Source organism: Chiloscyllium plagiosum, unplaced genomic scaffold (genome assembly GCF_037043375.1).
Source record: "Chiloscyllium plagiosum isolate Xiang-an unplaced genomic scaffold, Cpla_swu_hap1 HiC_scaffold_234, whole genome shotgun sequence".
Lineage (NCBI taxonomy): Eukaryota > Metazoa > Chordata > Chondrichthyes > Orectolobiformes > Hemiscylliidae > Chiloscyllium > Chiloscyllium plagiosum.
In genome coordinates this window covers 100,006-124,710 of record NW_028270373.1, presented here as the reverse complement: position 1 = coordinate 124,710, position 24,705 = coordinate 100,006, and the positions used below count along the sequence as shown (strand labels likewise).

General features: G+C 45.2%; 1 pseudogene; it reads right to left on the bottom strand.

Annotated features, from left to right (window-relative positions):
- Positions 1–15,100: 15,100 nt before the first annotated feature.
- Positions 15,101–16,151, bottom strand: LOC148133646 (uncharacterized; annotated as a pseudogene).
- Positions 16,152–24,705: the final 8,554 nt, after the last annotated feature.

Genomic DNA, 24,705 nt, shown 5'->3' with positions numbered 1-24,705 from the left:
TTGCTCTACATTTACCCCTGACTAATGCACCTAACCTGCACATCCCTGGACACTATTGTGTCTGAATTACCCGAATGAGGAGTGACGGTAGGATAGATTGGGATGGGGCAGTGGTTGAAATCGTTTCTGTTTTTATTTTTAAAATGCTCCTGAGTCCCACAAATAAATGCAACCAGTACAAGTACAGCACATGCAATACTCCTCATTGTAGCTCCAACCCAGATTTGCATCTTCTGTTCCTCCTCCACCTTGGCTCCAGCACACTCTTCTTCCTCCCTCACCTCATGGATGGTAAAGAAGGCATTTAGCACCATTGCCTTCGCTGCTCACATCATTGAGTGTAGGAGTTCGGATATCATGTTGAGGTTGTACAGGATGTTGGTATGGCCACTTTCTGGGTACTGAGTACAGTTCTGGTGGCTCTGTAATTGGAAGAATACTATTAGAGACGGTTCCGTAAAGATTTACCAGGATTTTGCCAGGACTGGAGGGTTTGAGGTATAAGGAAAGGTTGGGGTTCATTAGAGTGTAGGGGGTTGAGGGGTGACCTTACTAAGATCTATAAAATCATTAGGAGTGGCGGGAAGGTGAATAGCAAAGAGCTCTTCCTTAAGACCTTAAGACACAGGAGTGGAAGTAAGGCCATAAGTCCACTCCGCCATTTAATCATGCCTGACGGGCATTTCAACTCCACTTACCATACTCTTCCCATAGAGATACCAAGATTCCTTGCGATACCAAGAATTTATCAATCTCTGCCTTGAAGACATTTAATGTCCTGGTCTCCACTGCACTCCATGGCAATGAATTCCACAGGCCCACCACTCAGTCTGAAGAAATGTTCATCACTTGCATTCTAAATTGACCCCCTCTAATTATCAGGCTGTGTCCATGGGTGCAAGTCTCCCCAACTAATGGAAAAAAACTTACCAGCATCCACTCTTTCTAAGCCATGCACTATCTTGTAAGTTTCTAATAGATCTCCCCTCGACCTTCTAAACTCTAATGAATATAATTCCAGGATCCTCAACTGTTCATTATATGTTAGGCCTACGATATCAGGGATCATCGTGTGAATCTCTGCTGGACATGCTCCAGTGCCACTGTGTCCTTCCTCAGGTGTGGAGCCCAAAATTGGACACAGTATTCGAAATGGGGCCGAACCAGAGCTTTATAAAGTCTCAGTAGCACATCGCTGCTTTTACATTCCAACCCTCTTGAGATAAATGACAACATTACATTGCTTTCTTAACCACTGACTCAATCTGCAAGTCAACCTTTAGACTAACAGTCCCAGATCCCTTTGTACTTTGGCTTTATGAATTTTCTCACTGTTCAGAAAATAGTCCATGCCTGTTTCTTTTTTTCAAAGTGCAAGACCTCACATTTGCATACATTGAATTTCATCAGCCATTTCCTGGACCACTCTCCTAAACTGTCCAAATCTTCCTGCAGCCTCCCAACCTCCTCAGAACTACATGCCTGTCTGCCTAACTTTGTATCATCAGCGAACTTCGTGGGAATGCCCCCAGTCCCTTTATCCAGATCATTAATATATAAAGTGAACAGCTGCAGCCCCAACACTGAGCCCTGCGGGATACCACTTGTCACTGGCTGCCATTCTGAAAAAGAACCTTTTATCCCAACTCTCTGCCTTCTGTCAGGAAGCCAATGCTCAATCCATGCCAGTAGCTCACCTCTAACACCATGGGCCCTCACCTTACTCAGCAGCTTCCCATGAGGCACCTTATCAAAGGCCTTTTGGAAATCTAGGTAGGTGACATCCACTAGGTTTTCCAAGTCTAACCTACTTGTTAACTCTTTGAGTGCGAGCAGCAGCTAAGGTAAGACAGTTTGTTTTAAAATTACTTACCGGTAGCGGGCAGCGGTGTTTTTTTCTCTCTTTACAGAAAGAGCGGGAGTAGCAGGGGAAGTGACGAAGACCGGAGGGGCAGCTGGAAAGGAAAGCAGTGAGTATAAATACTCACCCTTCGACGCCAACGGTCACTTTGAGTGCGAGCAGCAGCTAAGGTAAGACAGTTTGTTTTAAAATTACTTACCGGTAGCGGGCAGCGGTGTTTTTTTCTCTCTTTACAGAAAGAGCGGGAGTAGCAGGGGAAGTGACGAAGACCGGAGGGGCAGCTGGAAAGGAAAGCAGTGAGTATAAATACTCACCCTTCGACGCCAACGGTCACTTTGAGTGCGAGCAGCAGCTAAGGTAAGACAGTTTGTTTTAAAATTACTTACCGGTAACGGGCAGCGGTGTTTTTTTCTCTCTTCACAGAAAGAGCGGGAGCAGCAGGGGGAAGTGACGAAGACCGGAGGGGCAGCCGGGTAGGTTTTTTTCCCTTTAAAAGCGCGCAGGAGCTAGGTTGGAAGCTCAGAGTTAGAACGAATAGAGTTGTTGTCTTTGGTTTGTTACCCGTGCCACGTGATAGAGAGTCGAGGAATAGGGAGAGAGAACAGTTAAATGCGTGGCTACAGGAATGGTGCAGGAGGGAGGGATTCCGGTATCTGGATAACTGGGGTTCTTTCTTGGGAAGGTGGGACCTCTATAAACAGGATGGTCTACACCTGAACCTGAGGGTCACCAGTATCCTTGGGGGGAGGTTTGCTAGTGCTCTTCGGTGGGGGGCGTTTTAAACTAATTCTACAGGGGCATGGGAACCTAGACTGTAGCTTTAGGGTGCAGGACCTGGAGTGTAGGGAGGTTAGGAACATGGCATCAATTTCAAAGGAGGGTGCCTGTAAACAGGAAAGTGGATTGAAGTGTGTATACTTCAATGCAAGAAGTATACGAAATAAGGTAGGTGAACTTGCAGCGTGGGTTGGTACCTGGGACTTCGAATTTGTGGCTATTACGGAGACATGGGTAGAACAGGGACAGGATTGGCTGTTGCAGGTTCCAGGGTTTAAATGTTTTAGTAGGGTCAGAGGTGGGGGTAAAAGAGGGGGAGGTGTGGCATTGCTTGTCAAAGATAGTATTACAGCTGTGGAAAGGACGATGGATGAAGATTCGCCATCTGAGGTAGTTTGGGCTGAGGTTAGGAATTGGAAAGGTGAGCTCACCCTGTTAGGAGTTTTTTTACAGGCCTCCTAATAGTCCTAGAAACGTAGAAGAAAGGATTGCGAGGATGATTCAAGAGAAGAGTGAAAGTAATAGGGTGGTTGTTATGGGGGACTTCAACTTTCCTGATATTGATTGGGAAAGCTATAGCTCAAGTTCGTTAGATGGGTCAGTGTTTGTCCAATGTGTGCAGGAGGGTTTCCTGACACAATATGTAGATAGGCCAACAAGAGGTGAGGCCATACTGTATTTGGTTCTGGGTAATGAACCAGGCCAGGTGTTAGAATTAGAGGTAGGTGAGCACTTTGGGGACAGTGACCACAATTCGGTGACTTTTACTCTAGTGATGGAGAGGGATAAGTGTGCACTACAGGGCAAGAGTTATATCTGGGGGCAGGGAAATTATGATGCTGTGAGGCATGACTTAGGATGTGTGGCTTGGAAAAGTAAGCTTCAAGGCAAGGGTGTAATTGATATGTGGAGCTTGTTCAAGGAGCAACTATTGAGTGTCCTTGATAAGTATGTACCCGTCAGGCAGGGAGGAAAGGGTCGTGTGAGGGAGCCGTGGTTTAATAAGGAATTGGAATCCCTTGTTAAATGGAAGAGGGCGGCCTATGTAAAGATGAGGCGTGAAGGTTCAATTGGGGCGATTGAGAGTTATAAGGTAGCCAGGAAGGACCTGAAGAGAGAGCTAAGAGCAGCAAGGAGGGGACATGAAAGGTCCTTAGTTGGTAGGATTAGGGAAAACCCTAAGGCTTTCTATAGGTATGTCAGGAATAAAAGAATGACTAGGGTAGGAATAGGTCCAGTCAAGGATAGTAGTGGGAAGTTGCGTGTGGAGGCTGAAGAGATTGGGGAGACACTGAATGAATACTTTTCGTCAGTATTCAATCAGGAACAGGACATTGTTGTCAATGTGAGTACTGAGTCACAATTAAGTAGAATGGATGGCTTTGAGGTATGTAGGAAAGAGGTGTTGGAAATTCTGGAAAGGGTGAAAATAGATAAGTCCCCTGGGCCTGATGGCATTTATCCTAGGATTCTCTGGGAAGCAAGGGAGGAGATTGCAGAGCCATTGGCCTTGATTTTTATGTCCTCAGTGTCTACAGGAGTAGTGCCAGAAGATTGGAGGCTAGCAAATGTGGTTCCCTTGTTCAAGAAGGGGAGTAGGGATAACCCTAGTAACTATAGGCCGGTGAGTCTCACTTCTCTTGTGGGCAAAATCTTAGAGAGAATTGTAAGGGATAGGATTTATGAACATCTGGATAGGAATAATGTGATCAAGGATAGTCAGCATGGTTTTCTGAAGGGCAGGTCGTGCCTCACAAACCTTATTGAATTCTTTGAGAAGGTGACTAAGGAGGTGGACGAGGGGAAAGCAGTAGCTATGGTGTATATGGATTTTAGTAAGGCGTTTGATAAGGTTCCCCATGGTAGACTACTGCAAAAAATACGGAGGTATGGCATTGAGGGTGAGTTGGAGGTTTGGATTAGGAGTTGGCTGGCTGGAAGAAGACAGAGGGTAGTAGTTGATGGCAAAGGTTCATCTTGGAGTGCCGTCACTAGCAGTGTTCCGCAAGGATCTGTTTTGGGACCATTGCTGTTTGTCATTTTTATAAATGACCTGGAGGAGGGGTTAGAAGGTTGGGTGAGCAAGTTTGCGGATGATACGAAAGTCGGAGGAGTTGTAGACAGTGAGGAAGGATGTGGCAGGTTACAGCGGGATATAGATAAGCTGCAGAACTGGGCAGAAAGGTGGCAAATGGAGTTCAATGTAGCTAAGTGTGAGGTGATTCACTTTGGTAAGAGTAATAAAAAGATGGGGTACTGGGCTAACGTTCGGATACTTGGTAGTGTGGATGAGCAGAGGGATCTTGGTGTCCATGTACACAAATCTTTGAAAGTTGCCACCCAGGTAAATAGTGCGGTGAAGAAGGCATATGGCGTACTGGCTTTTATTGGTAGAGGAATTGAGTTCCGGAGTCCTGAGGTCATGTTGCAGTTGTATAAGACTCTGGTGCGGCTGCATCTGGAGTATTGTGTGCAGTTTTGGTCGCCATACTATAGGAAGGATGTGGAGGCACTGGAACGGGTGCAGAGGAGGTTTACCAGGATGTTGCCTGGTATGGTAGGAAGTTCGTATGAGGAAAGGCTGAGGCACTTGGAGTTGTTTTCATTGGAGAAAAGAAGGTTTAGGGGTGACTTGATAGAGGTGTACAAGATGATTAGGGGTTTGGATAGGGTCGACAGTGAGAATCCTTTTCCACGTATGGAGTCAGCTATTACAAGGGGGCATAGCTTTAAATTAAGGGGGGGTAGGTATAGGACAGATGTTAGGGGTAGGTTCTTTACTCAGCGAGTCGTGAGTTCATGGAATGCCCTGTCAGTAGCAGTGGTGGACTCCCTCATTATGGGCATTTAAGCGGGAATTGGATAGGCATATGGAGGATAGTGGGCTAGTGTAGGTTAGGTGGGCTTGGATCGGCGCAACATTGAGGGCCGAAGGGCCTGTACTGCGCTGTCTTCTTCCATGTTCTATGTTCTTCAAAGAATTCTAACAGGTTTGTCAGGCACGACCTCCACTGACTAAATCCATGCTGACTTATTTTAATCCAACCATGCAATTCCAAGAATTTAGAAATTTCATCCTTTACGATGGATTCTAGAATTTTATCTACAACTGAGGTTAGGCTAATCGGTGTATAATTTTCCATCTTTTGTCTTGATCCTTTCTTGAACAAAGGACTTACGACAGTGATTTTTCAATTGCCTGGGACTTTCCCTGACTCCAGTGACTTTTGAAAGATTACAACCAACGCCTCTGCGAATTCTTCAGCCACCTCCCGCAGAACGCCAGGATGTAGCTATCAGAACTAGGAGATTTCTCAATCTTTAGACCTTTTAGCTTTTCTAGCACTTTCTCTTTTGTAATGGCTACCATACTCAACTCTGCCCCTGAACTCTCCTTAATTGTTAGGATATTACTCATGTCTTCCACTGTGAAAACTGATACAAAGTATTTATTAAGTTCTTCAGCTATTTCCTTATTGCCCATCACTATCTTCCTGCATCAATTTGGAACAGCCCAATTTCTACTTTTGCCTCTGGTTTGTTTCTTATGTATTGCAAAAAAACTTTTACTATCATTTCTAACATTACTGGTCCGCTTACCTTCACATTTGATCCTCTCATTCCTTATTTCTCTCTGTTATCTTCTGTTTGTTTTTGTAGTCTTCCCAGGCATCTGATTTCCCAGTGGTCTTGGCCACTTTGTAGGTTCTCTTTTTTTCATTGATACATTTCCTGACTTCCTTTGTCAGCCATAGCTATCTTCTTCACTGCCCTCCCCCCGATAATCTTTCTTTTTTGGGGAGGATGAACCTCTGTACTGTGTCCTCAATTACACCCAGAAATTCCTGCCATTGTTCCTCTACTGTCTTCCCCACTAGGCTCTACTTCCAACAAATTTTTGTCCGTTCCTCTCTCATTGCCCTTGTAATTACCTTTATTTAAGTGTAACATCCAATTTTGCCTTCTCTCTTTCAAACTGCACACTGAACTCTACCATATTATAACTCCTAAGTGTTCCTTTGCTTTAAGATATTTTTATAAAGTCTGGCTCATTACATAGCACTACGAATTGAAATATGCTCAGTTAGGCCACAGTTGAGGACAGTGTGTAAGGGGCGAATGGTCTATTCCTAGTCTTGTGAAATTGGTTCTGGCTCTGTAGAAATAGAACCATTGAGTTGTACAGCACAAAAACAATCCTTCAGTATGTGCTGACCAGATAGCCAAATTAATCTAGTCCTGTTTGCTCGGACTTTGTCCATATCCCTCTAAAACTTCCTATTCATATACTTATCCAGATTTCTTTTAAATGTTGTATTTGTACCAGTCTTCACCATTTTCTCTGGCAGCTCATTCAGTTCACACACCAACCTATATGTGAAAAAGTTGCCCCTTGGGGCCCTTTTAAATCTTTCCCCTCTCACCCAAAAACTAATGCCCACTTGTACTGGACTCCTCCACCCCAGGAAAAAAACCTTATCTTTTTGACCTATCCATGCCTGTCGTGATCTTATAATCCTCCATAAGATCACCCGTCAGCTTCCGGTGCTCCAGTGAAAACGGCCCCAGCCAATTCAGCCTCTCCCTGTAGCTCAAACCCTCCAACCCTAGCAACATTCTTATAAATAATTTCTGAACTCTTTTAAGTTTCACAACATCCTTCTTGTTTAGTGAGTAATAGGCTGTGAACAATCTAATTTGTTTAGGTCGTAAGAGGGGGCTTTTCTTGAGGTGAACTAACTTTCACACTTTTTTTTCTAATCCATGGGACCCTTTTAAATTTTTCCCCTCTCACCCTAAACCTGTGCCCTCTAGTTTGGGATTCCCCTCCCCTGGGGAGGAGAAAAGCAAGGAGAATGAGAAGTGCAATCACAGGGAAAAGAAATCGTGACTCCCGCCTTTTTATCCCAAATTGGCAATTGGACACAAACTCTGTCAATGACAACCAGCGCCGACCGCCATTGGTCAGGTGGAGCAAGGTGCGCTCTGATTGGGCGGGGCGCGGATGACGCGCGTGACTGAAGGAGGAGATGGAAAGAAGAAAAACAAAGATGGCGGCGCGAGGCTGAGTTTTCTCATCGACTCAGCGGGCGGTTTCTGACGGAGGGAGGGGGGCAGACAGGCATCGTTTACCTCAGAAAATACCTTTAAAATACATTTCAAATTAAAGCCGGAACTTTTCAAACAAAAGTTGTGAAGAAAAGGAGACAGTCCCCGGTGGGGTTTATTGTTTATTTGTGTATAATTCCCGGGGCCCGGGAAGGGGGAGGTGACGGTTACCGGGTGAACGAGAAAACAAATTAAAAATGTCGGCGGTGGAGGAGAGAGAGCCGGCGCCCGCGGCTTCTTCGGCGGCGGGAGGTGGAGGAGCGACGGCGGGGGGTAAAGTCCGGCGGAACACAAGCTGGAGGAGAGGCTGCACTCGGTGCTGTGCTGGACCGTGAGCCTGGAGCTACCCGCGGCTTCACTCTACCAGGTACCGGGCTGGGCTGAGGGGGAGCCCGGGGGATAAGGCGGATCGCCATTAGCCTGGAGCCACAATCACTCCCATTCCTAAAACAAACATAATTTCTATTAGAATCACCATCTAATCCTCCATACACCTTCTATAATCCATGTAGGAGGGCAGGCTGTACCATCTGACTGAACTGTTCCGATGTTAAATTGTGTATAATATATAGATATCTTTTTTAATAAAATATACAATGTTATTTAACACATTGGTTATGAAATACTGTCATCATAAGATTTACAGCACTTTACAGTGCTGTAGAAGGTCACAGGCGATATTGTGTACGAGAGCCTGTGTAAACCCCTATGGTTATGTTTTATAAATGTGATTTGAGGTAATTGCACGTAAAATGGGTAGGATTGTGTGTGTGCATGTAGGTATGTTATTTAGATCCTGGGGTTTTGTCTTGCCCAGTGATGATTTGGCTGTGGAGGGAGGGGAGTGAGGGTACTAATTAATCTTTCTACCAAATCCAACATTTTGTTGAAGAGCTTCATTTCTTTGCGATTGTCATCTTCCAAAGAATCAACCTACCCAGTATTTAAATGGACATGTGCACATGTATAGTTGTGTATGAATGCTGGAAATCTCTTTTTTTTTAATTCTTTACTTTATTTCCTGTTCTCCATGCATGGCGAATTGGACGTGTTTGATTTCTTTTTCTTGCAAGTGTTGTGAAAAGTAGTCTGATCATGTAAAAGTCGACCCTAGTTCTTCATAGACAACAGACCCATGTTTGTGACTCAGTGTGATGGCCGTCATGTTCCACTCCAGCTCTGCAGTCTGTCGGTTGTTCGGCTCTGTTCCTGTCTTCCAGTCCGTTGTCTGTATGTTCCACTCAGTTTTCAGAATTACCATAATTTTTTTTGCTTTGTTCATCAGTTGAGCTTCTGCTTATGATACGGTATGAATCTTGACAGGCATGAATTTCAGCCCCTCAAGTAGTATCCAAGTAACAGTCGACCCCCTAAATTTAACCTTAAAAAGTAGTCAAAAATTTCACTATTACTTGAGTATATACGATATAAATGAATTAATGTTCATTGCTTCTTCGCTTTACGCTATTTTGCCTTATGAAAGGTTTCATAGGAACGCTCCACTTTTGCATAGTGGGGAAAACCTGTATCAGTACAACACAGTCACAAGCCATTCTTATTTGGTTTAGGCACCCCCGTCAATCCTGTGCCAATTCTTAATCCTCACTTGGACCTGCTATTTATTGCTCATGTGCGGTTTCTATCCTTCTGTTCATCTCGCGTTCATGTGTCTATCAAGATACACCTTAAACGTTGCTAAGGTGCCTCCTTCCACCACCCATCACCCCTCTGTGTGAAAAACCTTCCCCTCCACTTCTCCCGTAGACTGCCCTCCTCTTGCCTTGAACCTGTGCCCTTTTGTTGTTGTTCTTTTCACCCTGGGGAATAAAAAAACCTCTGAGTAACATAGAATCCCTAGTGTGGAAAAGACCATTCGGCGCAACATATGCACACTGACCCTCTGAAGAGTAACTGACACAGACTTATTCACCTACTCCTATTACGCAACATTAGCCTTTGACTATAGCACCCTCTCCCAGAGCATCCACGTCCTTCTGATAGCGTGGTGACCAGAGCTGCATACAATATTCCGAATGTGGTTGAAATAAATAGCTGTAATGTAACTTGCCAACTCTCACACCCAGGAAAGGCAAGCGTCCTATGTGCCTTCTTGACCACCATACCCACCTCTGTTTCCACTTCCAGATCCCTCTGCATGCCAGTGCTCCTAAGAGTTCTGTCATTTATTGTACAATTCTTGTATTTCTTTCTCCCTTGTGGCTGTATCCAGCTTCCCCTTAATTCTACTCCCCCTTCATCTCTTTGCCCACTCATCACCCCTCCACACATCAGCATATCATAAGACCATAGGAGCTGAAATTAGGCCATTCATCCCATTGAGTCGACTCCACCATTCAATCGTGGCTGTAAACTTTCTCAAGCCCATTCGTCCCGGAACCCTTGATCCCCTTGATACTCAAGAACATTTCTGTCTCCATCTTAAATCTGCTCAATGACCTGGCCTCCACAGCCTTCTGTGGCTGTGAATTCCATAGATACACCACTCTCTGGCTGAAGAAGGTTTTCCTTATCTCCCAACTAAAGGGTCTTCCTTTTCTTCTTAAGGCTGTACTCTCGGGTCCTACTTTGTCCTAACAATGGAAACATCTTCCCAACATCCACTCTGTCCAGGCCGTTCAATATCCTGTAGGTTTCAATTGTAACCCCCCTCATCCTTCTAAACTTCATATAGTCCCAGAGTCCTCAAAAGTTCCTCATATGTCAAACGTTTCATTCCTGGGACCATTCTCGTGAACCTCCTCTGAACATTCTCCTGGGGCACATCCTTGCTAATAGGAGGCCCAAAACTGTTCTCAATGCTGCAAATGTGGCCTGACTAGAGCCTTATAGAGTCTCAGAAGTGCATCCCTGCTTTTATATTCAAGTCCTGTCAAAATAAATGCGATTATTGCATTTGCCTTCCTAACTACTGACTCAACCTGCAAGTTTACTTTGAGAAAATCCTGGACTTGAACTCCCAAGTCTCTTTGCACTTCGGATTTCTGTATTTTCTTCCCATAATCCTTCTGTTCCAACAGTGACTGTCTGGTGTCAGGGCAGCACTAGTGATTTCCTGACATGTGGATTGTATTTGGGGATACCAAGGAATGTCAGGAATTGCGAGTATCTCAGGAACAGTCGTTATTCCTGGAAGAGGCAGACAGGAATGTGGTGTGGTCCTGTAAACTCCAGAACTTTGATAACTTCATGAGTCAGCAATAACGCTTTCTGGACCAAGAAACGAAAGGGCCAATGAGAAACTGCTACAAGGGAGTTAACAAATAACATACATTAACTAGGAGGAGGAGGCAAAACAATGAGCTGTTTCTTTGGACAGATGAGATAATGGTGTTTAATAACTGTGACAAAAGGACAATTAATTCTGCTTGCAGAAGGAAGGCCTTGGTGGAAAGGGCATACAAGGAGCAGGAAAATCAACATTTCGGGCAAAAGCCCTTCATCAGGAATCCTGTATTCCTGATGAAGGGCTTTTGCTCGAAACGTCAATTTTTCCTGCTCCTTGAATGCTGTCTGAACTGCTGTGCTTTACCAGCACCACTCTAATCTCGACTCTGGTTTCCAGCATCTGCAGTCATTGTTTTTACCTTGGCGTAAAGAGGTTAATTGCAGGACAGGCTGTTTCAAACAGGTGGAAAACCCTCAAGGATAAGAAGGTAAGCTACAGACCTGAAGTCTCCAGAAGTGTGGGGAGATGGTGTTAGAATCTAAAGAAACGTTACACCACAAATCTGAAAGTGACGGAACTCCACCTGAATTCAACTCCAGAATGTTTCACCTGCAGTGCTTGGAAGAACAACCCTGCATCAAATCCCTGTAAACTTCCAGAGATGGGCACTGTTGGTAGAAACAATGTTAAATTCCGCCATCACTTGGGTGATAGCCAAGATTTGGGGGGTGAGGGTGAACTTGCTTACTTGAGGGGTTTTATATTTTGGTTCCTACTTACAATAAAGTGTAAATTATGATTCAACAGTTGGTTGTCTGTGCAGTTTCTGAGTCAGTATTCAAATTAAAGCGATTCACCCACAATCAGAGTGAGAGGCTAGGATTAATAATGACTCCTTTGCATTCAGCAGGACGGCACGTCAATACTGTTATAAAACGAATGCTGAATCCCCTCCCCTCTCTGAGATCTCAAACCGAAACACCAATAGAGGAGTGCATTGCCCTATAATCGGAAAATTAGTGTGAAAAGTAGTGTCATCTGCTCTAGTCTTAAACAAAAATAAATCCCTGACACTTTAAAAATCAACAAAAAACAATTTACATATCCAACTTGAATGGTGAACAACTGAACTAAACTATTAACAAACCTAATAAATCCCTTCGAACTACTGACGATTCTGGCATGAAACAGGATTTTTGTCATATGCTGTTCCAATAAATACAAGACCCACTAAAACAACAAGAAATAGAATTTAGTCTCTCAGATTACATCTTCCAGAATATTCTAAGCATCCTTCTATTGAATCTTTTGTCAGGAATGCCTCCTGCAATTCCTGCTCTTCTGGTTTTTTTGTAAATGATGCTGTCTCATTCACAGCTGACGGTCAGAGCTGATGTCTCTCTCTAGTGCTGAGGACTCTTAGCTCTAGCAATGGAGAGTTAGCTCTGGGGTTCTGTCCAACTGTCCCCTTCTTTTATACCCTTGATGCCATATTGAGTTTTTACAATAGGATCGGTCCTCTGTTGTCAAAACCATCACATTTAAATTTAATAGATATTGGTAGCCAAAGGACCGTATTTAAATTGATTGGCTAAATTGAAAAGTCATTATCTTGGCCTGTTAACTGTACAACCTTGTGATAGAAATGTTTCTGTTTGTGTGCTCTCTGTTGTGATGATGTTACTCCTTTAAGAAGATGTCATCTTGATTTTTTTTCCCAAGAGGGGTTGTAAAAGGCAGAGGGTCCGATTCGACTGGGCTAAGGGACTTCACTCATGGCCAGATGTTGGCAAAGGCAACAATCGGAAAAAGGTTTGAGATTTTTTTTTTTCTGAAACACTTCCACAGCGAAACAGTCTGTAAGGTCACCCCCCAGCCTCTGACCCTCCAGGGAAAATAGACTGGGGCTATTTCAGCCTCTTGCAACAGCTCAAACCCTCCAACCCTGGCAGTATCTTTGTAAATCTTTTCAGAACCCTTTCATGTTTCACAACTTGTTACAAACATGTCAACTAATTCAGAGAAGCCTCTCAATTACAGCTGTAAATGGAGAAAGTGTGTTTAATCATGAGTCATGAATAAAGGCTGTATTAATCTTTTATTGTGAAGTTTTACTCCGACATCTCCAAACAGATAATACAAACCTGGTCAGAGGGGAGTGATTGAAAAAATATGTGGGGCAAAAATTTTAGAGTGTGGCTTGTGTACGGAATGAGCTGCCAGTGGAAGTGGTTGAGGTCGGTACATTAACAACATTTAAAAGACATTTGGTCAAACACATGGAGAGGAAAGGCTGAGAAGGATAGTGGCCAAGTGCAGGGAAATGAGGTTACTGTTGATGGACATTTTGGTCGGCATGGACCAGTTTGGGCCGATGGGCCTGTCTCCGTGCTGTAGCACTGACTCGTGTCTCTTTGTCTCTCCAACAGTTTTGAGTTTTCAGATGAGCATCTCACTTCATCACACTGAATAAAATCCAATCTCATTAGTCAACTCTGATGTGGAAGTGCTGGTGTTGGATTGGGCTGGACAAGGTCAGAAGTCAAATGGCACCAGGTTAGAGTCCAACAGGTTTATTTGAACTCAAGATTTCAGAGCACTGCTCCTTTGTCGGTGAAGTGATGAAGCAGCAGCATTGAAGAAGGAGCAATGCTTCTAAAGCTTGTAATTTCAAATAAACTGTTGGTCTCTAAGCTGGTGTTGTGTGATTTCTGATATCTTCAGCTGTGGGTTTGTGTCGAACTTAATGGGATATTTTGTCCAACTCGGCATTTTTAAACAGTATCACTTGGAGGGATTCACTTGAAACCTTTCAAGAGGTGAGTTCAACAAGACTGAACTATTCAAAGTTACTTGGACTCAATTTTAAAACTTACATCAGGACCGGTAGACATAGATGTACAGCACGGAAACAGACCCTTCAGTCCAACTCATCAACGCTGACAAGACATCCTAAATTAATTTGATTCCATTTGTCAGTATTTGGCCCATTATCTTTCTGAACCGTTCCTGTTCATGTCCGAAACCAGATGCCCTCTCAGTGGTATAATTGTACCAGCCTCCACTTTCTCTGGAAACTCATTCCATACATGCACTACCCTCTGCGTGAAAACATTGCCCCTTACGTCCCTTTTAAATCTCTCACCCAGCCAAATGGCCTCTCCCTGCAGCTCAAACCCTCCAACCCCCGGCAACATACTGGTAAATTGTTTCTGATACAGAAGTCAATGTTTTCGGAAGAACCCTTCTTCAGTCCTGAACGAGGGTTAATACCCGAAATGCTAACTTCACCTCCTAATGCTACCTGGCTTGCTGCGTTCTCCCAGCCTCCTGCTTGCCAACTTTGGATTCCAGCAACCGCAATTATTTTTTGTTTCTAACAAATGGTGGAGCAGACTCAATGGGCTGAATGGCCTCATGTCTGCTCCAGTGCTCTTGTGGTCTAAGGTTTCTGCGGATTCTTAGCAACGTGCAGTCCCAGACTCCGAGTAATGTCGCCCACTGGAAGCAAAGTTTATGGAATCACAGAATCCCTACAGAATGTAAACAGACCTTTGGGACCAAAAAGGCAACACCAACCCTCCGTATAGTTACCCACCCAGACCTATTCTCTTAACCCTGTTACTTTACATTTACTTGGAGAAAGTGAGGACTGCAGATGCTGGTGATCAGAGTCAAGAATGTGGTGCTGGAAAAGCACAGCAGATCAGGCAGCATCCGAAGACCAGGAGAATCCTGATGAAGGACTTATGCCCAAAACGTCGATCCTCCTGCGCCTCAGATGCTGCCTGACCTGCTGTGCTTTTCCAGCACCACACTTTTGACCAGTCTACATTTACCCCTGACTACTGCACCACACTTACACATCCCTGAACACTATGGACAATTTAGCTAGGCTAACTCACCCTAACTTGTACATCTTTGTATTGTGGGAGCAAAAGCGGAACACCCGGAGGAAACCCATGCAGATACGGGAGAATCAAACACTAGATTCAAACCCGAATCCATGGCTCTATGAGGCAGCTGTGCTAACCACTGAGCCACCATGTCGCCCCGAGCCACTTTAGAGTTGCACTTGGGGGTGTGAGGCAGTGTGCAGTCCAGACATTTTTTTAAAAGCCCACCAACTTTCCCACTGCACCCATTGTCAGAGTGGGGCACAAGGTTTAATCCACAGTAGTGTCACTTGCAGTATCCGATTGTTGGGAGCACTGGTGCCCCCGCTGGTGTCTTCGCAAGTTCCTGGAAAATGTGAACCTCTTGCCACACTCAGGGCAGCTGAATGGCCTCTCTCCTCTATGGACCCGCTGGTGGGTCAGCAGAGCAGAAGAATTGCTGAAGCCCTTCCTGCACTCAGGACAGTAGAACGGACACTCTCCCATGTGGACCCGCTGGTGGGTCAGAAGGTGGGAGGAGTGGTTAAAGCGTTTCTCGCACTCTGGGCAGGAGAACGGCTTCTCCCCTGTGTGGACCCGCTGATGCCTCAGCAGGTGGGAGGAATTGCTGAAAGCCTTCCCGCACTCGCGACAGCTGAAGGGCCTTTCCCCCGTGTGGAACTGCTGGTGGGCCACGAAGTTGAAGGAGACCGCAAAGCCCTTCCCGCACACTGAGCAGGAGAATGGCTTCTCCCCGGTATGGACCCGCCGGTGGGTCAGCAGTTGGGAGGGCTGGGGAAAATTCTTCCCACACTCAGGGCAGGCAAATGGCCTCTCCCCAGTGTGGACCCGCTGGTGTGTCAGCAGGGAGGAGGAACTGCTGAAGCCCTTCCCACATTCAGGGCAGGGGAACGGCTTCTTGCCTGTGTGGACCCACTGGTGCCTCAGCAGGGCAGAGGAATCGCTAAAGGCCTTCCCGCACTCGGGGCAACTGAATGGCCTCTCCCCTGTGTGGACCCGCTGGTGCTTTAGCAGGTCAGAGGATTTGCTGAAGGCCTTCCCACAATCAGAGCAGGGGAATGGCCTCTCCCCGGTGTGGACAAGCTGGTGCGCCAGCAAGTGGGAGGAGTGGGTGAAGCTGTTCCCGCACTCGGGGCAGGTGAATGGTCTCCCCAGTGTGGACTCGGCGGTAGTCCAGCAGGTGGGAAGAGCGGATAAATCCCTTCCCACACTCTGGGCAGGAGAACGGCCTCTCCCTGGTGTGACTGCGCTGATGAATTTCCAGGGCAGATGGGACACTGAAGCCTTTCCCGCAGTCACCACACTTCCACGGTTTCTCCATGGGGCGAGATTCCTCTGGTTTCTCCATGGCCAAAGCTTCAGCTGCACACAAACGCATGTACAAACCCTCCCTGCCGTGAATTCCTCTTTCCAGGCTGTATAATTGTGACAGGCTGCACATTCAATGCGCTGCCACAGTAGCGTCTCTCATCCAGCTCCACTGATGCTGAAAGCGTACTGAAACAGAAACCAAAGAATTTTGCTCCTTCTCGCAGAATCATAGTCAAAAATCGTTACAGTCCCAATGGATTGATCGACTGTCTGTCATTGACATGAAAATGACGACTGCAGATGCTGGAGAGTCAGTCAAAATGTGTGGTGCTGGAAATACACAGTAGGTCAGGCAGCATCCAGGGAGCAGGAGAGTTGCTGTTTCGGGCATAAGCCCTTCAACTACTGAATTTGAAACTTCAGTCTTCAAATCTTCAAATGCACTGGAAAAAACAGATTATGAAAGTTATCACTGTCAGTCAGGGTAGAAATTCAGAACAAGCAATTCTCCTTTATGCGGAACATTCTTTTCTTTTGTAATTCCATGAAATTGAAAGCACCATTACCCTACTCTGATTGCTCTACATTTACCCCTGATTAATGCATCTAACCTACACATCCTGGACATTATGGACAATTTAACATGGCTAATTCACCCAAACCTGCACATCTTTGGATAGTGGGAAGAAACAGGTGCACTGGAAGAAATCCGCAGCAAATACCAGACGGAGAATGTGCAATATCCACACAGACAACGGCCCCGAGGCTGGAATTGTATCTGGCTCTCTGGTGCCGTGAGGCAGCATCACTAACCACAGACACCGTACCTTCCTTTTCCAGTCCTGCCACCAAGTCACTCAGCTTGAGCTCAAGCAAAGCACTACGTTTAATTTTCACTTCACACACACTGAACTTTCGGCCCGTCCCCACTTCCCCTACAGGAAATGCAAACAGCTGGTGGGTTGCCACATCGAATCCCTACAGTGCGGAATGAGGCCATTTGGCCCAACAACTCTCCATTTACCTCTGACTAATATACCTAATCCACACATCCCTGAACTCTATGGGGCAATTTAGCATAGCCAATTCATCCTAACCTGTACATCTTTGGACTGTGGGAGGAAACCGGAGCATCTCGATGAAACCCACACAGCTACGGGGGGGGGGGGGGGGGGGGGGGGGAGACAATATTCAAACTCCACACAGACAGACAGTCACCTGAAGCTGGAGTCAAATCCTTGTCCCTGGTGCTGTGAGGCAGCAGTGTAACCACTGAGCCACGTGCTGAAAGAGATGCAATGTGGAACTTTATTGACTGTACCGCACAGTGGATTGTTGAGTAAGGTTGAGTCTCGAAGGATCTGGAAAGAGGTAGCTAACATTTAGGAGCGCATTGCGACAGATGCTGGAATCCGTCCTGAAAACAACAAATGCTGTAGATCACAGCTGGTCAGACAGTGTCCACATAGAGAGAGCAAGCTAACATTTCAGGTCTTCTTTGAAATTTATAAAATCTTGCTGGATACAGAGAAGATGAATGCCAGGAGTCATTTCCCTGGAATGAGGGATTTCAAGACGAGCGAACATATTTTTAAGGTGAGAACAGAAAGATTTAAAAACAAAATAAGGGGCAACATTTTTACACAGAGTGCTTCACGTGTGGAATGAATTTCCAGAGAAAGTGATGGATGCGCGTATAGTCCCAACATTTAAATGACATTTGGATAAGTACATGAATAAGAAATGTTCAGAGGGATATTGGGCCAAGCACATGTAGGTGGGACTAGTTTAGTTTGGGATTATAGTCAACATGGACTAGTTGGACCGAAGGATCTGTTTCCGTGCTGCGTGACTCTGACTGGATACAGTGGATGTGGGGAAGATGTTTCCACCAGTAGGAGAAACGAGGACCAGAGGATACAGGCTCAGGGTGAAGGAATGCCTTCAGAACTGAGATGAGGAGGAAATTCTGCAGCCAGAGGATGGTGAATCTGTGGATCTCATTGCTGCAGAGCGCTGTGGAGGCCAAGTCATTGAGGGCATTTAAGACAGGGATAGATAGGTCTTTGATAAGTAAGGGGATCAAGGGTTACGAGGAGAAGGCAACAGAATGGGGTTGAGAAACATATCGGCCATGATCGACTGGTGGAGCAGACTCAATGGGCCAAATGGCCTCATTCTGCTCCTGTATATTGTCGTCTTAAAACTGGGCAGATTACTGAAGTGGTTTTCATGAACAATTTCAGAGTCCTGAATTAAAGCCGTAGAGGTGTACAGCACAGAAACAGACCTTTTAGTCCAACTCATTCATGCCGACCAGTTATCCCAACCTAATCTCGTCCCATTTGCCAGGACTTGGCCACTATCGCTCTAAACCTTTCCTATTCATATACCCATCCAGATGCCTTTTAAATGCCGTAATTGTACCATCCTCCATCACTTCCTCTGACACTCGTTCCATACATGCACCACCCTCTGCATGAAACACTTGTCCCTGAGGTCCCTTTTAAAATCTTTCCCCTCTCACTCTAAACCTATGCCCTCTAGTTCTGGACTCCACAACCCAGGGAAAAGACCTTGTCTGTTTATAAAATCATGAGGATTATGGATAGAATAAACGTGTCGAAGGTCACCCCCACCCACCCACACAAAAGCTTCTGACGCTCCAGGAAAACAGCCCGAGTCTATTCTGCCTCTCCAGATAGCTAAAATCCTCCAAACCTGGCAACATTCTTGTAAATCTTTTCTGAACCCTTTCAAGTTTCACAGCATCCTCCTGTTAGGAAGGAGACCAGAATTGCACACAATATTCCGAAAAGGCCTAACCAGTGTCCTATACAGCTGCAACGTGACCTCTCAACTTTCCTACCCAATGTTCTGACCGATAAAGGAAGGCATACCAAATGCCTTCCTCACTGTTCTATCTACCTGCGACTCTACTGTCAAGAAGCTATGAATCTGCACTCCAAGGTTTCTTTGATCAGCAACACTCCCTCGGACCTTTCCTGATTTGCTTTTCCAAATGTAGTACCTCACATTTATCTAAATTAAACTCCATCTGCCATTCCTTAGCCCATTGGCCCATCGGATCAAGATCCCATTGTCATCTGAGGTAACCTTATTTGCTGTCCACTACATCTCCAATTTTGGTGTCATCTGCAAACTTACTAACTATACCTCTTATGCTCACATCCAAATCATTCATATGAATGATGAAAAGTAGTGGGACCAGCACCAATCCATGTGGCACAACACTGGTCACAGGCCTCCAGGCTGAAAATCAACCCTTCACCACCACTCTCCGTCTACTACCTTCAAGCCAGATCTGTATCCAAATGGCTAATTCTCCCTGTATTTCTCGAGATCTAACCTTGCTAACCAGTCTCTTATGAGGAACCTTGTTGAATGCCTTTCTGAAGTCCATGGAGATCATGTCGACTGCTCTGCTCTCGTCAATCCCTTGTTGCTTCTTCAAAAAATTCGATCAAGTTCGTGAGGCATGATTTCTCACGCACAAAGCCATGCTGACTATCCCTAATCAATCCTTGCCTTTCCAAAGACATGTAAATCCTGTCCCTCAGGATTACCTCCAACCACTTGCCCTCCGGCAATGTCAGGCTCACTGGTTGATAGTTCCCTGGCTTTTCCTTGCAATCTTTCTTAAATATTGGTACCAGGTTAGACAACCTCCAGTCTTTCATCACCTCACTTGTGACTATCGATGGTACAAATACCTCAGCAAGGGACCCAGCAATCACTTCTCTAGCTTCCCACAGAGTTCTAGGGTACAACTGTTCAGGTTCTGGGGATTTATCCACTTGCATGCATTTCAAGACATCCAGCACCACCTCCTTTGTAGTATGGACATTTTTACATTTTTCAAGATATCATCATCTGTTTCCACACATTCTATTTCTTCCATGTCCTTCCCTACAGTAAACACTGATGTAAAATACTTGTTTATTATCTCCCCCAACTCCTGCAGCTCCACACATAGGCCGTCTTGCTGATCTTTGAGGGGCCCTGTTCTCTCCCTAGTTACCCTTTTCTCCTTAATATATTTATAAAAATCCTTTGGATTCTCCTTAACTCTACTTGTCGAAGCTATCTCATGTTCCCTTTTTGCCCTCCTGAGTTTACTCTTAAGTATACTCCAACTGCCTTTGTATTGTCAGGATTCACTCGATCTCTCCTGTCTAAACTTGTCATATGCTTCCTTCTTTTTCTGAACCAAAAGCTCAATTCCTCTAGTCATTCAGCATTCAGTACACCTACCAACCTCCCCTTTCACCCTGGGTTCTAGATGAGAGTGGTGCTGGAAAAACACAGCAGTTCAGGCAGCATCCGAGGAGCAGGAAAATCGATGTTTTGGGCAAAAGCCCTTCAACTAATCTAGAATCTGGTTTCCAGCATCTGCAGTCCTTGTTTTTACTTAGTTTTTCCCCTTTCACCCTAACAGGAATATACTGTCTCTGGACTCTCAGTTTCTTATTTTTGAAGGTTTCCCATTTTCTAGCCATCCCTTTACCTGCGAACATCTGCTCCCAGTTAGCTTTTGAAACATCTTGCCTAATACCAAGTTAGCCATCCTACAATTTAGATCTGGTCTATACTTTATCTTCACTCTTTTATAGCTCATAGAATTATGGTCACTGGCCCCAAAGTGCTCCTCCACTGACAGCTCAGTCACCTGCCCTGCCTTATTTCCCAAGAGTAGGTCACGGTTTGCACCTTCACTAGTCAGAACATCCACTTACTGAATCAGAAAATTTTCTTGTACACATTTAAATTCCTCCTTAACTCTACTGTCGAAGCTATCTCATGTTCCCTTTTTGCCCTCCTGAGTTTACTCTTAAGTATACTCCAACTGCCTTTGTACTGCCTTTAAACACTATGGCAGTCCCAGTCTATGTTTGGAAAGTTAAAATCCCTGACCATAACCACCCTATTATTATTAAAGATAACTGAAATCTCCTTATAAGTTTTTTCTCAATTTCCCTCTGACTATTGGGGAGTCTGTAATAAAATCCCAATAAGGTGATCATCCCTTTTCTTATTTCTCAGTTCCACCCAAATAAGCTTCCTGCATGTATTCCCAGGAATATCCTCCCTAAGCACAGTAATATATCCCTTATCAAAAAAGCCACTCTCCCTCCTCTCCTGCCCCTCTTTCTATCCTTCCAATACCATGTGTGTTCTTGAACATTAAGCTGCCAGTGCTGTCCATGTTTCTGTAACTGCCATGATATCTCAGTCCCAAGTTCCTAACCATCATCTGCCTTCCCTGTTCGGCCTCTTGCAATTGAAATAAATGCAGTTTAATTTACCAGTCCTACCTTGTTCTCTGCTTTGTTACTTCCTGCTCTGATTGTTTAACTCAGTCCCTTTCCCAACTGGACCAGTCACAGACTGATCTCTTTCCTCACTATTTCTCTGGGTCCCAGCAATCCCTGCCCCCCACCCACCCCTACCTTACTAGTTTAAATCCTCCTGAGCAGCTCTCGCAAATCTCCAAGCAATATATTAGTCCCCTTCCAATTCGGGTGCGATCCATCCTTCTTGTCCAGGTCTTTTCTACCCCAGAAGAGATTCCAATATTCATATTTTTGGATCCTTTCTCCCATGCACCAGTTCCTCAGCCACTGATTCATCTGCCCTGTCCACTTATTCTCACCCTCACTAGCAACATTCCCCATTAACTGGTTAAGTTCCGGATTGCTTTCCGAAAATGCAACACTTCACGTTCGTCTAAATTAAACTCCATCTGCCAATCCTCGGTCCATTATTCCATCCGATCGATTATAATTTATAGCAAACTCTCTTTCCTCCCTTATTCCCTAAAAGCTGAAAATCTCCATCCCACACACTCTCCTTTCATTCTCATTTTACTGAACGTATTCCCTGCTCTGCCTCATCCTGGAAAGTCTGGTTCATGCTGATTAACAGGCCTACACTCAGGGGGGATTTAATTGAAAATTAAGAATGCTGAATGGCTTGGACAGAGTGCATGTTGGGGGAGATGTTTCCAGTGGTAGGAGAGATGGGGACTCGAGGGCACAGCTTTCGAGTAAACGGAAGATCTTTTCGAACAGAGATAAGGAGAAACTTCTTCAGCCAGACAGTGGCGAATCTATGAAATTTACTGCCACAGAAAGCTGCGGTAGCCAAGTCACTGAGTATATTTAAGACTGAAACAGATGATAGGTTCTTGAGTATCAAGGGGAGAAAGCTGGAGAATGGGGTTGAGAAACTTATCAGCCATGATTGAATGGTGGAGCAGACCCAGTGGGCTGATTGGCCAAATTCCCGCTCCTGTGTCTTATGGTCTCTTGCTGTTCTGGACACAGTGAGAGAAACTTGGGAGCAGGAGTAGGCCATTTGGTCTTTCAAGCCTGCACCAGCATTCAACAGATCATGACTGGATATTAATCTACCTACATCTAGGTGGATACACTGGGATTTTTTTTCACTGGAGCACAGAGGTGACCTCACAGAGGATTATAAAATCACGAAGGATAGCGATGTCCTTTCGCTCAGATGTGAGCATCAAGATTAGGGAGCACATTTTTAAGGCGAGAGGAGAAAGATTTTAAAAAGACATCAGAAGCACCCTTTTTTAAGAGAGTAGTTTGTGTGTGGAATGAATGTCCAGAGAAAGCCCAGAGGTCAGATCAGTTTTCCTTCATGTGAATCCAAGGAAAGCGATGGGATCAGACGTAGGACCAGGCCGTGCACTCAGAGCATGGGCAGATCAACTGACAGAGGTCTTCTCGCACATCTTCGACCTCTTCCTGCAGCAGGCCATTCTCCCTGCCTGTTTCACGAGGGCCAACATCATCCCTGTGCCTCAGAAGACTCATGCAGCACGTGTCGATGACTACCATCCAGTTGCCCTAACTTTGGTGGTCATGAATTGCTTTGAAAAGCTGGTCATGGCATTAATCAACTCCAGCCTTCCCACTACTCTTGCCCCACTCCAATTTGCCTATTGGCAAATTGGGATCCACGTCAGATGCCATATCATTTGCCCTTCCCTCCTCCCTAGAACATCTTGACACCAAGAACAGGTACGTAAGAATCCTACTTGACTGCAGTTCAGCCTTCAACACTGTTATCCCCTCGAGACTGATTACTAAACTTAGTGATCTCGGACTAAGCCCCACTCTGTAACTGGATCCTCAGTTTCCTGACCCACAGGCCACAATCAGTGAAGACTGGGGACAACATTTGATCCTCACTAACACTCAACACTGGAGCCCTCCAGGGGTGCATACTCAGCCCCCAACTGTACTCACTGTATACCCATGACTGCGTCACCAAATACAAGACTAATGCCATTTACAAGTTCACTGGCAGCACTATAGTCAGTCAAATCTCAGATGGCAACAAAACAGACTGCAGACGGGAGATGGAAGACCTGGAAAAATGATGCACTGAAAACAAACCAGATCTCAATGCTAGCAAAACCAAGAAACTCGTTATTGACTTTTGGCGGGATGTTACTCATGCCCCCATACACATTAACAGCACAGAGGTGGAATGAGAGGAGGGTGTCAAGCTCCTGGGAGTGGTCATCCACAACAAGCTGTCTTGGATGTATCACTACCTGGTATGGCAACTGTACCATTCAAGATTGGAGACGGTTACAGAGAGTGGTGAACTCAGCCCGGACAATCACAAAGGCCTACCTCCCATCTATAAAATCCATCAACCAGGCCTGCTGTCAAGGGAAGCTGCCAGCATTCTTAAAGATCCATCCCACTCTGGCAATGTTTGTCTACAACCTCTACCATCAAGGAGAAGGTACAGAAGCCTGAACAAACGCACCAGCCAGTTTTGTAACAGTTTCTACCCTACTATTGTTAGAACACTGAATGGACTCTCAAACTCTTAGGATTTGCCTGAACCTTTATTTTTGTTTTTGCCGCTGTTTACCTATTATTTACTATGCGACTTAACTATGTGATCGCAAGACAACGCTTTTCACTGTGCCTCAGTACATGTGACAATAAATAAATTCAATTCAGTTCAAGTGGTGGATGTAGTCCAGTTAAAAGGGTTAAAAAGCATTTGGATCAGCACATGAATAGGAATGGTTCAGAGGGATATGGGCCAAACACTGGTAGGTGCAACTAGTTTAGTTTGAGAACATAGTCAGCATGGACTAGTTGGACAGAACAGTCTGTTTCTGCACTGTCTGACTGTCTAACTGTTCTATACTGGTCTTAAACCCATTTTCTTGCCTCCCCCCATAACCATCCACTTCCTTGTTGTCGAACATTCAAATGAACTCAGCCTTGAATATATTCAATGAACCCCACCCCCAACTGCAGGAAGACATCACCACCTAGGAACTCAATTCCTCTTGCTAATGTACCATTTGCCTTGCTCATTGCTTGCTGATATAGCAGGACGCTGAGGCCTGTTTGTACATCAACACATCATTCCTGATGAAGGGCTCGTGCCTGAAATGTCGAATCTCCTGCTTCTCAGATGCTGCCTGAACCTGCTATGCTTTACCAGCCCTACACTTTTCGACTCTGATCTCCAGCATATGCAGTCCT